A 17,347-nucleotide genomic window follows, 5' to 3' on the forward strand; every position below is an offset into this window, starting at 1 on the left:
GTTGTCTACCTTGCATATGTATTCTTGTCCTTTTTTGGGGGGGGGCTGCCATTCTGCCAGAAGAGTGAGCGCCTGTTACTCATCCCAGCTTCTGCCAACCTAGCAGTTCAAAAGCACGTCAAAATGCAAGTAGAAAAATAGGGACCACTATGGTGGGAAGGTAACAGCGTTCCGTGCGCCTTTGGCGTCTAGTCATGCCAGAGATGTCCTTGGACAAGCGCTAGCTGTTTGGCTTTGAAATGGAGATGAGCACCGGCCTCTAGAGTTGAAAACAATTAGCACGCATGTGTGGGGGAACCTTTACCTTTACCTTTATTCTGCTGGGGGGAGGGGGATATGTCTCCCATATCAGGGAGACAGTTATGGAGAAACGAAAGCTGGAGATGACTTTGAGATGCGCGCCAACTGTGCCAGCTACCCGCACATCATGCCACCTGTGGACTGGCTGGATTTCAAATGGACATTATGACTCTGGTGAGTGGAGGAATCTTGCTGGCTTAACTATGCCGTTTGAGCGGGATTTCCCCCAGAGCTTGCCTTGACCGCCCTACTGTCACTAACCCCTGACAAAAGTTTCCTTTTGAGACAAGGCCTGTTGCAAGAGTTCTGCTTTCTTGGGTGGTTAGCTGAGGGGGGTCCTTACAGGTTTGTTAACAGCATTCGTTGCCATTTGGGAGATTTTTAAAATCGTGATACCAGTTGCCTCCTCTGTGGCTTTGGAACAGAGCAGCTCCTTCACTGAAAGTTAAGGAAAAGTGGGAGTGGAGACGTTGGAGAAGATCAATCCATTTATGTTGCTCCTCCACCTCTGCTCTCTGAGACAAGCACTCCGGAAAATGATCCAGCAGAAAACAGGCCTCCACCTTTTGCAGGCATTACAAGAGACTTAACTAGACTAATAAATTAAGCAAACATTTGTGTCTGTAAAGTCCACCCGACCCTAAATGAAGCTTCGAGGTATTTGTGCACAATGACAAAAAGCTAACCAAGGTTAATACTAACTAAAGTTAGCACATAGCAGCCAATGCAACTGCTGGCATAGGCATCTGGTAGAAACCACGATGGTGTCATTTTATGGAGAATTTTAAGTAAACTGTGTAATTATAGCACCTGTTGTGATTGATGCAAATTCCCTATTTTTCATCCTTTCTGTGATAACAGCCTGTTCTAGGGTCACAGTCATGGTTGCAAGATATTTCCTGGATCTGGTTGTGAAGTGTGAGATCACAACTGGTTGGGATGCTTGCTTGCTTGCTAGTCAAGTAAATTTCTGGCCTGATTTGGAAAATATGGACTGCTAGAAAAATGAATGCAGAAATAAGTAGACAAAGAGGGCCGCTATCCCCATTCCCATCCTTAAGTAATAGCAATCAAGCAGACAAACAATAAAATAAATAAGTGATGCATCTGAAATTTAGCCATTAGCTGTGGGGTTTTGGCATTGTAAATGAGTCCCAAGAGAAACAGATGGGCTGCAAGCAACAGATTGCTTGGGTTGCTCATTTCAGCTCTAGTGGATCTCATGTTGGTGGCAGATGGTCTTCAAACAAGTTCTAGATGGTGGACCAGAAACGAAAGTGAGCAAGGCATACATTTTCCTTTCCTGGGACCATCTCTTATGGGCATCACTTCTTCCCTTTTTCCTTTGTACTCTCTTCTTCTCCTCTCTCCCCTTTCTTTTCCATCTAGGACAGAGCTCTTCAAACTTGGCCCTTTTATGACTTGTGGACTTCAACTCCCAGAATTCTTCAGCCAGCATGCCTGGCTGAGGAATTCTGGGAGTTGAAATCCACAGGTCATAAAAGGGCCATGTTTGAAGAGCCCTGATCTAGGAGATGAGATACATTGCTCTTCTAGAACCTGGACTTTTTATTACGAACTGATGATGTTACCTACTTTGGTAATGAAACGTCTGCAAGAAAATCACCAAGAGAACTTTTGAAATAAGACCAAGAGTTGGGTTTGGCCTTTGGGCCACCAGTTGCCCACCTTTTTATGAAAGCCAACAACAGACACACACACACACACACACACCAAGAGCACTAAAAAAGGGAAACAGAAGTCTGGCAAAAATGAAGTAGACAACAATTCAAATGTGGGAAATTAGGAAGGTGGTTTCAGGCAGGAACTGTGGGTGGTGGTCCCAGTAGAAGAAGGGCAAGACATCTGCATGGTGAAGAAGAAAAGAACACAGACAGGAAAGTAAGAGTGGAAAGCAAGGACATTAACTTCATTAACTTGAAGGAAACAAGCTAGCAGAGTTAGGGAAAGATGTCTTGATTCTGATGAATCAAACACTGAAAGATATAGAATATTTCACAGTGGACATATAGTTATCTACCCAATCTCACCTGTATCAGATGCTTGGTCTTTTGCAGTATGTATGATTTCTAAAGGGCAAACCATGAAGGCAACCTGGGTGGGGATAAATTGGATTTTGTTCCATGAAAGCATTAGTAATCTACAGAAAACCATGAAACCCAAGGTGTCCTTTTTTTTCCTTACCAGAAATCCTACACCTTTGCTTCCAAAACTTATTTGACATTTATATTTTAAAAGGCATCTCATGTAACAGTTATGTTCCATTTAGATAGCCGTATCCTCCCCCATTTTTGTTTTAAATAGCTCCCTATTTACTTTCAATTCCTCAGCTCTCGAGAGCCAAATTTATCTAGACATCAGAGGGACATGGGGCATGATTTTATTCTTCCTTTTTCCTCCCCTTCCTGCTGTTACCGTTAACAAAGCATTAATGGAACAGATGTTATGGCCTCCATTTTATGGGATCAACCATCCTTTGTGAAATGAAATCAGCTACAGAAATGGTCCACTAGTTCCAAAGGAAAGTTGGTGTCTTTTAACAGACTATATCGAAGGCAGATAACTTGATTCTTGGTTCCCGCTGACTTATTCAGCAGGTTCAATTTTGCATTAGAGTCCCAAAGGTGCTTTTTCGAGGGTCAACTACTGTAGGCTTTCTTTGTTTTTCCTTGAAGACATTTTGCTTCTCATCCAAGACCCTTCTTCAGTTCTGACCGAAGGGTGGAGGATGGAAGGATTTATATTCCTTGCAGTCATCTGCTCATTAGCATTCTTTCTGAGAGGCCACTTGAAGCTTTATCTGTGCCCTCCGGGTCACCTGAATAGTGCAAATGGGTACGGCACCTTCTTGGAACTGCTGAAAGGACTGTGTTGTAAAGATGAGATGGGGGGGTTCATATCCCTCCCCCTCTGTTGAGAGAGGGCTACTCAAGGTTAACATAAATGGCCTCTTTGATCCCTCTTTCAAACCAGCAATCCTCTCTGGCCAGAATGTGGAGTTTGCTGTCTTCGAAAGAGTGGCTTTTGTCCTTTAAATGCAGATGGACTGCTCAGTCTTGTCCTGATGGGTTTGTTCTCCCATGTTGTGCCACCCATTTGTGAAGCGGTTGTGTTGTTTCTTCAATGTGGGATCCTTTGCATTAGATGCCAGGATGTTGTGCCATACCAGCTTTTGGGTGATGATGTCACCATACACGAAAGACGAGTCTTTCATTTCTGAGTGATTCTGATTTGCTTACAGAACTTGCTGAGTGGTCTTTTTCATTATGACCCCTCCATCCATCCATCCATCCATCCATCCATCCATCCATCCATTCTTCCTCTGGATCGCATGGAAAGCTTTGTGTTTTTAAATATTTTTACAATGTTGCTGTTGCTAGGACAGAGGTTTCGTTTTCTTCCTAGAGGTGAGGAAGACGTGAAACAGAAGAGAAAGGACCGGTCAGCTGCTTTTGATCTGAAAAGCAAAATAGCCCCAAAGATTACTAAAGCAAAGGAAAACAAAACAAAAGATAGTCATGTAGGTGGTTTTCTGCAGAGGCTGCTGGGCACAGAATTGTGTCTCTCCTATCTTTCATTTCCTTATAAGAACAATTAGTTTTTATTCTTTTACTTCGTTCACACATACCTTGGCATTCATTCCCCCAGACTGACATTTTAAAGGCAGTCCACAGAAGAAAATGATACAACTATGCATAGCTATGAAAAGAACAAAGAAAACAAGGATTGCTTAATACAACCTTAGACCAAGTGGTTTGTTTAATCACAAAGAGACTTGTCTTTGTCATGCCAACCATCACAGCCCTCTCCTACGATGAGAAAATGTATGAAGATTTTGTTTTATGTTGCACCTATTAATCATTACCTGCTAATCTTTTTCTTCTCTTTTTCTTCTTTTTCTTTTGGTGACTTCAGATCTGTCTTCATTCTTGGCAATCGCTTGGACAAATCCCTGACGTTTTCTTGGCAAGGTTTAAGAAGTGGCTTGTTATTGCCTGCTTTCTAGGGCTGAGAGAGTGGCTGGCCTCAAGGTCACCCAACTGGCTTTGTCCCTAAGGCAAGACTGGGATTCAAACTTTCCCGGTGTCTAGTTTGTTCTAGTTTGTTTCTACCAACAAACGGGTTAATTGTCCCCTGATTCACTTCAGAAATCATGGGAGCTCTATCACTGGAGATTTTTAAGAAGAGACTGGACAGTCACTTTTCTGAGATGGTATAGGTTCTTCTGCTTGAGCAGGGGGCTGGACTAGAAGACCTCCAAGGTCCCTTCCAGCTTCTATTCTATTCTATTCTATTCTATTCTATTCTATTCTATTCTGTTCTGTTCTGTTCTGTTCTGTTCTGTTCTGTTCTGTTCCATTCTGTTCCATTCCATTCCATTCCATTCTTGTTCATTCTATTCTATTCTATTCTATTCTATTCTATTCTATTCTATTCTATTCTATTCTATTCTATTCTATTCTATTCTATTCTATTCTATTCTATTCTATTCTATTCTATTCTATATTCCAATATCTATTCTATTCTATTCTATTCTATTCTATTCTATTCTATTCTATTCTATTCTATTCTATTCTATTCTATTCTATTCTATTCTATATTCCAATATCTATTCTATTCTATTCTATTCTATTCTGTTCTGTTCCGTTCTGTTCCATTCTGTTTAAGTTCCGTTCCATTCCATTCCATTCTTGTTCATTCTATTCTATTCTATTCTATTCTATTCTATTCTATTCTATTCTATTCTATTCTATTCTATTCTATTCTATTCTATTCTATTCTATATTCCAATATCTATTCTATTCTATTCTATTCTATTCTATTCTATTCTATTCTATTCTATTCTATTCTATTCTATTCTATTCTATTCTATTCAATATTCCAATATCTATTCTATTCTATTCTATTCTATTCTATTCTATTCTATTCTATTCTATTCTATTCTATATTCCAATATCTATTCTATTCTATTCTATTCTATTCTATTCTATTCTATTCTATTTTATTCTATTCTATTCTATTCTATTCTATTCTATTCTATTCTATTCTATTCTATTCTATTCTATTCTATTCTATTCTATTCTATTCTATATTCCAATATCTATTCTATTCTATTCTATTCTATTCTATTCTATTCTATTCTATTCTATTCTATTCTATTCTATTCTATTCTATTCTATATTCCAATATCTATTCTATTCTATTCTATTCTATTCTGTTCTGTTCCGTTCTGTTCCATTCTGTTTAAGTTCCGTTCCATTCCATTCCATTCTTGTTCATTCTATTCTATTCTATTCTATTCTATTCTATTCTATTCTATTCTATTCTATTCTATTCTATTCTATTCTATTCTATTCTATTCTATTCTATTCTATTCTATATTCCAATATCTATTCTATTCTATTCTATTCTATTCTATTCTATTCTATTCTATTCTATTCTATTCTATTCTATTCTATTCTATTCTATATTCCAATATCTATTCTATTCTATTCTATTCTATTCTATTCTATTCTATTCTATTCTATTCTATTCTATTCTATTCTATTCTATTCTATTCTATATTCCAATATCTATTCTATTCTATTCTATTCTATTCTATTCTATTCTATTCTATTCTATTCTATTCTATTCTATTCTATTCTATTCTATTCTATTCTGTTCTGTTCCGTTCTGTTCCATTCTGTTTAAGTTCCGTTCCATTCCATTCCATTCTTGTTCATTCTATTCTATTCTATTCTATTCTATTCTATTCTATTCTATTCTATTCTATTCTATTCTATTCTATTCTATATTCCAATATCTATTCTATTCTATTCTATTTTATTCTATTCTATTCTATTCTATTCTATTCTATTCTATTCTATTCTATTCTAATTCTATTCTATTCTATTCTATATTCCAATATCTATTCTATTCTATTCTATTCTATTCTATTCTATTCTATTCTATTCTATTCTATTATTCTATTCTATTCTATTCTATTCTATTCTATTCTATTCTATTCTATTCTATTCTATTCTATTCTATTCTATTCTTCAACACGGATGAAACCTATGTGCAGGCACTTTTCTCAGTCTGAGCAGCATCATTCTTCCATTAGCAAAACAGCCAAAGTCTTGACGTAAATCTGCCAGCCACCACAGCCATTCAATTCTTGAAACTATTTTTTTTTCTGCAGAAGTTTAAGAAGAGTTAAGGCAAAAAAACAATTAGCAGGCTACTCTAGAAATAAAATTAATGATACCTTTGTTATGTATACATTTTAAGCTTGCGTTTATTTCATGTTCCTCCTCCTGTTGTTTCCTGGCACCTGCAATCCTGCCTTGCCTCTAAATAAAATTGCAATCAGCTTATGTTAACCCCGTGCTTCTTGTCCCCCTGCCGTTTGCACCATTACAGCTAGCTGGGCTGCATTAAACCAAGCAATTAGTCCTTCTTTGGTCCCAGCAGGAATCAGCCCAAACTGATGAAAAGAACTTTTGCTCTGATTTTAATGAGGAGAGGGGGGAATTACCCAAATGAAATTGTTTGTCCACTTTGTGTTCTTAGCTAGATTGTTTTCTTCCCCCTTCTTGTTTATTCCTCTGCACGCACACTTTCTATCAGCCCGTGGCTCAGAGGGTCCCAAAAGAAGAAGAAGAAGAAGAAGAAGAAGAAGAAGAAGAAGAAGAAGAAGAAGAAGAAGAAGAAGAAGAAGAAGAAGAAGAAGAAGAAGAAGAAGAAGAAGAAGAAGAAGAAGAAGAAGAAGAAGAAGAAGAAGAAAAAGAATTATACTACACTGGGCATCCCATCCTCTTTTCACCTCTGATGTTTTTCTTCCTGGTCCAGTGCAAAATTGAATTTCCAATGCAGAAGAAAAACCTGGTTTCCCCTTGTTTGCAATAATGGGGAGGATGGCTGGCAAAGTCAGAATAACATTGGTCCACCAATCTGAGATGGGAGTCCAGCTGACAAGAATGCGCCGGATTTATGGAACCATCTTCCAGTCGAGCTCCGGATGGCGCCTGACCTCCGCTCCTTCCAGCGCGATCTCAAAACCTACCTTTTCGAACAAGCTGGCCTGGCCTGATGGGATGGGGTTAGGGTTTTATTAATCTGTTTTAATCTATTTTTTAATGTGTTTTAACTTATTCATAGGCATTTTGTTTAATCGTTTTTAATTTTTGTATCTTGTTTTTTAATATGTATTGCCCTGTTCACCGCCCTGAGTCCTTTGGGAGAAGGGCGGTATACAAATAAAATTAATAAATAAATAAATAAATAATAGAAAGGGAAACAAAACAACAATGTTTTTTATTGTGGAGGTGTGCTACAGGCCACAAAGCCAACTAGGTAACGTCCTCCTGGGTCATGAAGGGTGTGGGGGGGGGGGGAGACACCAAAATAACCTCTAATATAATATTGAATAGATATTGAATACCCAGAACATCTAATGAAAAATCAGTTCCATCAAAAATGCAGTTTAAAAAAACGTTTTCACCCGTATATACCATTTTCTGCAAAAATTTCCCCTAATTGCCAATTGTGAAGAAAGGCAAATTTTGAAGTGTGATTTTCAGTGCATGCCTTCATTTAGGGAGGAGGGGGGGGAAAGCAAAAACAAATTTAGATCAATGCATTTCTTCTCTGGTTTCTTTCTGTGAATGCATCTTGTAAATTTTTAACAGACACGGTATAGCATGCTATATGAACACAAACTCTATTTACTTGTGTTTTTATGAAAATTGTCCTTTCATAATAAAAGAAGGAAGCTGCTATCTTTCCACATCATGATAGTAATTTAAACTATTAAAAAACCCTCCTTTTTCAGGATCCTGTAATCCCTGAATTTGGGGTAGAGTCAGGGTGAGTAGATGGAGCTAAGCATTTACTGGCTGGATGCCCTTCCTGACACCTACATGGAGTTCACAGCAGATATTTTTTTCTTTGCTCCCAGGGAGAGAAAGATCTGCCGCTAACTTCCGTAGGATTCGACTCTCAATCATGCAAGTGGAAGGCAAGCATCTTCACCACTAGGCTATCAGGCCAGGTTTGTAATTTATACTAGAAACACTAAAAAATAATTGTGCATGCACAATCTCAACAAACCGCACAGGAAACCTGCTAAGGTGGTAGGATAATATGACCAACATGGACTTAAATAGCAAAATATATTATTGTGCTCTGGAGCAAGATACCATTTGTTAAATTTTATTTCTGTACCTGCCTAGGATACGTCTTGCAGTAAACTGTTTTGTTTGCCTGCCTGTAAAATGGGTTTATGCCAACTTCAGTCCCATTTTAGGCATTCTGCATGAATGCGCCTACCAAGAATGTACTCACAAAGCTTGAGCTGTATCCGGTGGAACATGCCTCCAAACCAGTTTCAGATGCATATGCTAAATAGACAAAGATCTCAAAAAGCAGCTGAGCACACAGGGATCCAGTTAGGCCCTCAGGTGCAAAAATCTGCAGAGATGAAAGCATCCTCGGCAGATGGCTGTCCAAACTCTGCTGAAACACATCCAAGGAAAGTCAGTTCATGACCTCCTCTTGCTCATTGGTTCCACTGTTGTTCAGCTCTTGCCGTTAGGACTGGGGAAGAGTTTTGCAATTGTTCTGCTAGAATTTGCCTTTCTGTAAGTTAATCTGTGGAATGACAGAGAACAAGTTATGGTTTCCATCTGTGCAAAACTTCTTCAGATACCCGAAAAGGACTTTTACATCTTCTGAGCCTAAATATTCCCAATTTCCCTTCATCCCTACGCACAGGACTTACTTTTCAGCATGCTGAGCATTTTCATTGCCTTTGCTGAACCAATCCCACCCTGTCTAACTCCTTATTTGTAGTGGCCCAAATTGCAAAGGTGGTAGGTAAATGCATAATGTAAACGCATAAGAGCCTTGGTGGAGCAGTGGGCTAATGCCTCCTTAAGTAACACCAGCTGCCTGCAATTAGTGCAGGTTCGCATCCCACCAGGCTCAAGGTTGACTCAGCCTTCCATCCTTCCGAGGTAGGTAAAATGAGGACCCAGATTGTTGGGGGCAATAAGCTGACTTTGTAATAATGCCGCTTGGGGGTGTGTGAAAGCCCTAATAAGCAGGCATATACATAGAATGAAGGCTACCGCTAAGCTTGTAAGCCGCCCTGAGTCTTCGGAGAAGGGCGGGATATAAATGGAATTAAAATAAAATAAATAAAAATAAGTATTCCTGCCCTTTGAGCCCCAATCAGAGTGCGCTTGAAGACCTCACAGCAGCATGAAAAGAATGCAATTAATGTTGCTAGGTTCTGGGCAAGATCAGTTTATCGCTTGCTGCTTGTATGTACACCGAGAGCTTATGCACCGGAGACAAATTCCTTGTGTGTCCAATCACGCTTGGCCAATAAAGTATAACAATTCAATTCAATTATTTAAAATAATTTTTTTTAAAAAAATTTATTTTTGTTATTCACATTTCATTCTGCCCCTTCTTTTGCATCCTTTCTTTAATGATTCTATGCCTCCATTTCTTTAATGTTAGTGTAATTCTCGTCCTGCAGAGTTACACTAACTTAGTGTAACTCTTGTCCTACGGCGAGTTGCCCCACAGTGAGTTGGCTGTGGCAAGTTGGCCATGTTGAGTTGGCTGTGGCAAATTGTCATAGAGCCGGTTGTAGGACACAGGAGTGGCTGTAAAATACAGCAGTGTTATTGGTATGAGGGCACTAATAGCAACATGATCATGGAATGCACATTTTTGATAGAAAACAATGCAGGGGAGGGAGAAGCGTCTTCCGACATGCAAGATTCTGTTACTATAGTTGTAGAATAAAAATAGTACTGACCTACATGACATTGAATTCCTACTCTGATCTAACCTAAAGCCCAGTCAGATTATAAGTATTGTTTCATTTTCTTTAAAAAAAATAAGTATACTCGTATTGCTTTAATATGTAAGGAGGAAAAATGTAAGAAAAAGTTTAAAGTTTTTTTTAAAAAAGCAGAGCTTTGATCACAGTGTTGTGGCTGTCATTTTATTTTATTTTATTTTTTAGAAACCAGACTTTACTGACATCCCTGGTAGGATAGGAAAGGGATGAACCCAGGCAGCGTGGGGAAAAGAGGAATTGCACCCAAGCAAGTTGCACAAATGAAATATGAAGCGGCGGAGAGGATCTGAAATTGAAAAATGGATTTATATATATCTGCTAATGTGCCCAGGGCGTTCCCTTCTGCAATGATAATTAAACTCTGTATGCCTGTCTGCCTTCAGGACTTTAAATATCCACAAACATTTGCAAGCGCTTCCAGGAGCGCAATGAGGCAGGACTTCCTGAATTGCGGAAAAAACCGTGTTGTAGATATTCTCAACTAAATAAGCTCGCATGATTCTGCCGAGCATCATGTGCAAAGATTTGGAAATCAGCCAAGAGGGGAGAGAGAGAGAGGTTGCATGTGCATCTTCACTTCCTCACACTGTTCATGTGCATCTTCACTTCCTCACACTGTTCCTCACATCTGCTGCCGGCATCAAGCTCCCTGCGCCCTGTGCGTTCCCACAGAGAGGGCCTCCTCAGGGTGCCACCGATCAGAGAATGTCGATTGGTGGTCCCCAGGGGGAGATCCTTCTCTGTGGGCGCTCCAGAGCTGTGGAATCAGCTACCGGTAGAGCTCCGGATGGCGCCCGATCTTCGCTCCTTTCGTCGCGATCTCAAGACGTTTCTGTTTGTTCAAGCCGGCCTAGCCTGATGGGGATTGGTGGGGTTTTTAGTCTTGTGTTTTAATTTTAACTTGGTGTTTTAGAACTTGATTCCAACTGTTTTAATATGGGCAATTATTTAATCTTGTTTTAACGTTTGTATTTAGTATTTTATTCTGCCCTGTGAACCACCCTGAGTCCTCAGGGAGAAGGGCGGTATATAAATATTATTAAATTAAATTAAATTAAATTAAATTAAATTGTTGTGTTTATGTGCAGGCAGATGCTTCTGTTAGATTTTTACACAAGTCTTATCAGTCAGACTGGAGCTGGAAGGGACTTCGGAGGCCCTACACCATTTCAGACAAATGGTTGTCCAACCTCTTCTTATAGACCTCCAGCGATGAAGCACCCACAAGTTCCACTGGTTAATCGTTCTCACTGTTAGGAAGTTTCTCCTTAATTCCAAGTTGCTTCTCTCCTTGATTAGTTTCCATCCGTTGTTTCTCATCCTGCCCTCTTTGAAAAATAAGTTGACCCCTTCCTCTTTGTGGCAGCCTCTCAAATACTGGAATACCGCTATCATGTTTCCCCCTAGTCTCTCTTTTCTCTAGACTAGCCATACCATATTCCTTCAACTGTTCTTGATATGTTTTCATCTCCAGGCCTCTTAGTTGATCCTTTTTTGCACTTCTTCTTTTGCAAAGTCTTTTCAGGGGCGCTCACAGGAGGGGATGAAAAAAATAAGTCAAGATGGCAGCTGCCATTTGCAATCCAAAACCCACCTCTTTTTCATTTGCATATTTGCAGGCTTTGTCCCCTGGGAACGTCCCTCCTTAATGCGTCCCTCCTTTCCTTGGTAAATTGCTGGCCCAATTACCTCACGTTGGGCTGAGATTACCAGGTAGTCCTGCCATCGACTTAACAACCGCAACGGAGACCAAAATTTCCACGGTTAAGCCAGGTGGCTATGAAGTGAGTTGCGTCCAGGTTTATGCACATTTTTGCCAGGCTTGTTAAGCGAATCACTGCAGGTTGTTAAGTAAACCACACAAATGTTGAGTAAATCCAGTTTTTCCCCTTTTTAACTTTCCTGGTCAGAAGCTGGCTGGGAAGGTTGCAGATGATATTCCCATGGCCCTGGGATGCAGCAACCATTGTTAAAACATGCTGGTTGCCAAGATGGTGGGGATGCTGCTATGGTCAGAAATCTGAGGATAGCTCATAAGTTGCTTTTTTCAGTGGCATAACTTTGAATGGTCTCAAAATGAAACAAAACAGGACAACCGGTTTATCATATGTACCTAGGGCAGTGGTGGGATTCAAATAGGTGAACAACCAGTTCTCTATGTGGATGCCGCTTCCGGAAGTCCATTCTGGGCCTGGGCAACAAAAAAAATAGCTACCGGTTCTGCTGAAGTGGTGCAAACTGGCTGAATCCCACCACTGAACTAGGGGTTTATGTGCCCTGGATAAAGCGAAAAAGCTTTCACATTATGCCTGACAGTCAAGAAATGTTACCGTGAATTGTGTGAAGCAATATTGTCCCTTCGCTGATGTCCCCCATAACTGCAATAGAGGAAATAATGATGGTCTCAGAGACATTGCAAATATGGCATTTGGAAAGCTAGTGGGAAACGTCATTGTGTTCAGGATGAATTAACGTAGCCAAGGTTGGGAGAGAGATGCAAAAGCAGCATCGTGTGATCCAAATGTAACTCATTATGTCCATTCCGGAGGTAAATTCTTATCCTCAGCCAAAATCTAATTTGCAGCTTCTCTGAGTTTTTCTTCTCCTGCAAAAGACATTTGTTTATTTCGGAGGGTTTTCTGCAGCTTCAATCATTATGAATCTAACCCTCTCCTCCGAGCAATATAAAAGGCAATTGTCACCAGACCGTAGGTAGGAATAAAAATCCCAGCCATCACATTTAAACATGAACATATATTGATGCCCTTCTGGATTGAAGCCATTAAGTTGGAGCACCAGAAAATAAACAATTAATTGATGGATTGATTATGTGCTACAATGTTGGTGTTGATTGTTAGTGATACCATAGATGGATTTGCTCCAGGACAGTCTGTCCCCAACCTGGTTCTTCAGATCTTCCAGTGGTGCACCATCATGCTGCAACTGAGTGCAACTATCTTGTTACTGACCAACTTTTTCTTTTCTTTCTGTCCACCATTTCCCAGCACTATAGACTTCTCCTAAGAGCTAAGTATTTTCATAGTGTATCCAAGATATAATATAATTTGAGCCTCAGCATTTGTGCCTTGAGTAAGAATTCTAGATTGGTTTATTTGATGATCCAGTTGTTTGTTTTCTTAGCTGTCCATGGTATTCCCAGGAGTCTCCTCCAGGTTTTGAACCCCCAAAGTTCAAAAGCTCCAATATTCTTTTTATTCTGCTTCTTCAAAATCCAAAGTAAATCATAGCTCCACCATAAAAATCCCTATTTCTTTGCTCATGGCCAATGACATATAGCGCTGTCTGTCACCAAGTTGTATCTTAGGGGTTTCTTCCTGTTCATGGCCCAGTCCTTGGATGTTCCTTGAAACAGCCAGGTTTTACCAGGTTTTTAAATATTAGGAATGAAAGGTAAGATCTTTTATCTGGTAGTCTCAGATAGATACTCTTTGGAGAAAGTAGTCTGACAGGTAACCAAGCCCCACACCGTGTGAGACTTCACAGGATATAGCCAACTGAACCTGGAAAAATTGAATTAAATAAATAAATAAATAAATAAATACCATCAGAGTTCCCGCAGTAGTGATATTTCTGTTCTTTTGCCTGACTTTTAGACAACTTCATTGAAGTTTCCTTTGATTTTGAGCTGACTTCTTTGCTGGAGGTTGCACGGGTGCTCCAACGCTGGAGGTTTCTAAGAAGAGATTGGACAACCATTTGTCTGAAGTGGGATGAGCAGAAGGCTGGATCAGAGGACCTGTGAGGTCCCTTCCAACTCTTTGCTATTCTTGTCGTTCTGTGTGTTTCTGGTGTTGTTTGTGTGATGCCCCTTTCTATCTTCCTGGCTCTCCGTATTTGGAGGAACCATGGTGTGCCATGTTCAAGCCTTGAGATTTGGTGAAATTGTGGGGAACGCCTGGAGAGCTGCGGCCTGCAGAAGAGATGATTATGCAAAGGAAAGAGAACACATTCACTGACATTCCTTGGCTGCTATAAAAAAAAAAAAATACAGGTCGTCTTCAACTTACGACAACTGAGCCCCAAATTTCCCTTGCTAAGCAAGAGCCTTGTTAAGTGAATTATGCCCTATTTTTACAAGCTTTCTTGCCACCCTTGTTAGGTGAATCACTGCAGTTGTTAAGTTATTAACACGGTTGTTAAGTGAATCTGGCTTGCCCATTGACTTGGCACGTCGGGAGGTCGTGAAAGGGGATCACGTGACCTCCAGGGAAGCTGCAATCGTCACAAATACAGGCCAGTGGCCAAGCCCCCAAATTTTGATCATGTGACCGCAGGGACGCTGCAATGGTTGTAAGTGTGGAAAATAGTCAGGAATCACTTTTTTCACTGCTGCAGTAACATCAAACGATCACAGTAACATCAAATGGTTGTAAGTCAGGGACTGTCTGTAAGTGCAAGGCACGGCATTCCATCTAGGAGCATTTCTTAAACATCCTTTTCCTCTTTGAAAGGGAATTTGAAAGCAGCCACCCTGCCGTCGGACAGAATAAGAATTGTGTTTAGAAAACAGTAGAAGATATTTTTTTTCATGCATGGCCTGAGTCTGTCCCATCCTTTATTCCTTGTCCTGATGCATTAAATAAGGGAGTGCGATCAAAACAAAACCGTAGCCTGAGAACGAGGAGAGATTTGAAACAAGGATAGGAAGAGGAATATGACAACTCTTGACAGCTCAAGGATTTGTACAGTATCAATGAACCTGGAAGCCCGTTCTCCATTTCACTAATGAGCAATCCCATGTGGCTTCACTTGACAGAGGTGTCACTCCAGGAGTGCTTTGACTGGCAGATGATCTGCTGGAAGGGAACAAAAGAACGCGGTATATTCATGATTTAGCTAAGCCCTGCAGCAGTTGATGGTGCAGTCTTTCCTTGCTGGGCCTTAAGAAAGGCCAGTGAAGAATGACAGAGGATGCTTCTAGGTGAGAATACAAAGAAAGAGGTTGAGAAAATATATCTACAGCGCTCAGCTATTCACGTGGAAGCAACGAGAAACTGGTTGGCATTCAGACCGAGCCCGTCTGAGAAACAGGAGATGATAAATAACACAATTCCTTGCTGGAAGAAATCTGGCGAGGTTATATACTCTGGGTCCAGAAATTCCCAAGTCTTTTCTCTAGCAGAAAAGCTAGAGAAGCCACTATGATGACTGCAAATGGAGAGGACAACTGATAAATTTGAACAACAAATACAACAAGTTAATAAAAGAGAATTTGCTTATCAACTGTTTTCAGAGGAGAGGAGAATTTTGGAGAAATTCTTATGGATGGAGTTTGAGACTCTTTTATTTATTTCTTGCCATAACTGTTTGTCAGTATTCTGTCTTTCACCGTGAAATCCTTCCACCATTCTGCTCCTTTTTTTTTTACCCAGTCCAAGTTCAGAAAGAACATCTCATTTCTCTGTCCGTTGGGCTTTTTTCAGTAATGTCTGCTAAGAGCCTTGGTGGAGCCTTGGGCTAATGCCTCCTTAAGTAACACCAGCTGCCTGCAATTAGTGCAGGTTCGCATCCCACCAGGCTCAAGGTTGACTCAGCCTTCCATCCTTCCGAGGTAGGTAAAATGAGGACCCAGATTGTTGGGGGCAATTAAGCTGACTTTGTAATAATGCCGCTTGGGGGGGGGGCGAAAGCCCTAATAAGCAGGCATATACATAGAATGAAGGCTACTGCTAAGTTTGTAAGCCGCCCTGAGTCTTCGGAGAAGGGCGGGATATAAATGGAATTAAAAAAAAAAAAAGAGGGCGTTCTGCTCTTGCAAACTGGTTACAGGATTTCTCCCTCCCATAGAGAAATTCAGAAAGATCATTTGTCCAGTTTCGCTCTCCTCCCATTGTTCAAGAATTTCTCAATGCTGTACAAATCTTGTGTATCAGATATCATATATATAAGACTTGCAGGATTGGGGATGTTAATTTCTTTGTCAATTAGATAAAGAATGGACAACAAAGTTAGCTATGTCTAGATGTCTTGAAGGCTGCACACAACCATCCAGGCAGCGATGGGGTTCAGCCAGTTTGCACCAGTTCAGCAGAACTGATAGCTAAATTTTGCTGAGTTCAGAGAACCGGCTGAATGCACACTGCTTCTGGAATTCCAGTCTAGGCCTCGGAGGCCTGGAGAAGGCCTCACAGGCCTAGAACGGCCCATCGGAAGTCCGTAGATCCCACTTCCAGAAGTCTATTGTAGGCCTCAGAGGCCCAGGCCTGCATCAATAAGAGAAACAGTTGTTCAGGTATTTGAATCCTACCACTGCATCCATGCAATGTTCCATGAATTCTAGCTTTTGAAGGAACAGTGAAGATGGACCCGTCTTTTTGTCCAGCTTATGAACTACTTGAATGGACTTTTCTGACCACTGTGTGAGTCAAGACCTTGGATAGATAGGCCATCGCCTCATTTAGCCTCAGAGCTCTTTTTATGTTGTTTGTAAAAGGTAAAGGTAAAGGTTCCCCTGCACATGCGTGCTAGTCGTTTCCGACTATAGGGGCCGGTGCTCATCTCCGTTTCAAAGCCGAAGAGCCAGCGCTTGTCCGAGGACGTCTCCGTAGTCATGTGGCCGGCATGACTAGACACCAAAGGCGCACGGAACGCTGTTACCTTCCCACCGCAGTGGTCCCTATTTTTCTACTTGCATTTTTACGTGCTTTCGAACTGCTAGGTTGGCAGAAGCTGGGACAAGTAACAGGCGCTCACTCTGTTACGCGGCACTCGGGATTCGACCCGCCAAACTGCCAACCTTCTGATCGACAAGCTCAGCGTCCTAACCCACTGAGCCACCACGTCCCTATTATGTTGTTTGTATGGATGGATTATAGGGATTGTAGTGTGAATGTAGTATCTGTATTTTTATTGACCCATCAGGTGGGACCATATGTAGTCCCCAAATTGTCTAACTCCATCTTCTCACTGGTTTCTAAACACGCCTATTATATGGCCATCAACCTCCAGGGTCAAGAATGAGTTCGAGGAATAGCTTCCTCAAAACCTCCACTCCTCCTAACAAGCAGCCACACACACCACCCTGGAAGGTGAGTAAGGAGCTGCTGGGCAACTGGGCACAACCATACAACTGTTTGTCACCAGGACAAGAACAACCTTGGCCTGTATGGAAATCATTAAATAGATTGTGCACCAGGGTAGGAAGATCAA

Source organism: Vipera berus (assembly GCF_964194415.1).
Source record: "Vipera berus genome assembly, chromosome: 12".
NCBI classification, from domain to species: Eukaryota; Metazoa; Chordata; class Lepidosauria; order Squamata; family Viperidae; genus Vipera; species Vipera berus.